This window comes from Monopterus albus, unplaced genomic scaffold (assembly GCF_001952655.1).
Source record: "Monopterus albus unplaced genomic scaffold, M_albus_1.0 scaffold506.1, whole genome shotgun sequence".
Lineage (NCBI taxonomy): Eukaryota > Metazoa > Chordata > Actinopteri > Synbranchiformes > Synbranchidae > Monopterus > Monopterus albus.
Window position 1 is genome coordinate 88,694 of NW_018128386.1, and position 1,185 is coordinate 89,878.

The 1,185-nt window shown below is 39.6% G+C and overlaps 1 pseudogene; it reads left to right on the plus strand.

Annotated features, from left to right (window-relative positions):
* LOC109952857 (extracellular calcium-sensing receptor-like) overlaps positions 1-922 on the plus strand; it is a 3,873-nt pseudogene extending 2,951 nt beyond the window's left edge.
* Positions 923-1,185: the final 263 nt, after the last annotated feature.

The following is a 1,185-nucleotide window of genomic DNA, read 5'->3' on the forward strand; positions in this document are numbered from 1 at the left end:
AATGTTTTGATTTACTCTTTCAGATTCCTCAGATTGTTTCCCTTGTCCCAAGGAGTTCTGGCCTAATGCAAACAAAGACACATGTTTCCCCAAGCTTGTAGAGTTTCTTTCCTTTGATGAGGTCCTAGGAATCATCCTGGCTGCATTCTCAGTTGGTGGTGCCTGTCTGGCCATTATAACAGCCAGTGTATTCTTTCAACACAGAACATCTCCAATTGTCAGGGCCAACAACTCTGAGCTGAGCTTCCTGCTGCTCTTCTCCCTGACTCTCTGTTTCTTATGTTCATTAACTTTCATTGGAGCACCCTCTGAGTGGTCCTGCATGCTGCGCCACACAACGTTTGGGATCACCTTTGTCCTCTGCATCTCTTGTGTTCTAGGGAAAACTATAGTGGTGTTAATGGCCTTCAAAGCGACACTTCCAGGCAGTAATGTGATGAAATGGTTTGGTCCTCCACAGCAAAGAATGACTGTAGTGTCTTTCACGTTTATCCAAGTGTTAATATGTACTATCTGGTTGGTTGTTAGCCCCCCTTTTCCAATGAAAAACCTAACCATATACAAACACAGAATCATCCTGGAGTGTGCATTGGGCTCAGCTGTTGGGTTCTGGGTTGTGCTCGGGTACATTGGCCTACTGGCTGTCTTTTGCTTTGTGTTAGCCGTCCTAGCCCGGAAACTACCTGATAACTTCAATGAAGCCAAGTTTATCACGTTCAGCATGTTGATATTCTGTGCAGTCTGGATCACTTTCATTCCAGCATATGTCAGCTCTCCTGGGAAGTTTACTGTGGCTGTGGAGATATTTGCTATTCTGGCCTCCAGTTTTGGACTAATACTGTGTATATTTGCGCCAACGTGTTTTATCATATTGTTTAAACCAGACAGAAACACAAAAAAATACTTAATGAGTAAAAAATAATTCTAATGAAATAATACTAATGTGGTTTCTGAGGTCTTATAATATATATACTCTAGAGTTTATCCTGTTCACTTTTAACGCAGTCATCCAAATTTGTACAATAAATGATGTGTTTTTGTTATTCTTCTATGTTGTTTTGTAAAAGTCATTTTAATCTGTTGTTGTATTAGTTCACATAAAACTTTTCTGTGCTGAAATTTTAAACTTGATGAAACTGCTATTGGAATAATATGTCTAATGAAAAACATGCAAAAATGTAACTG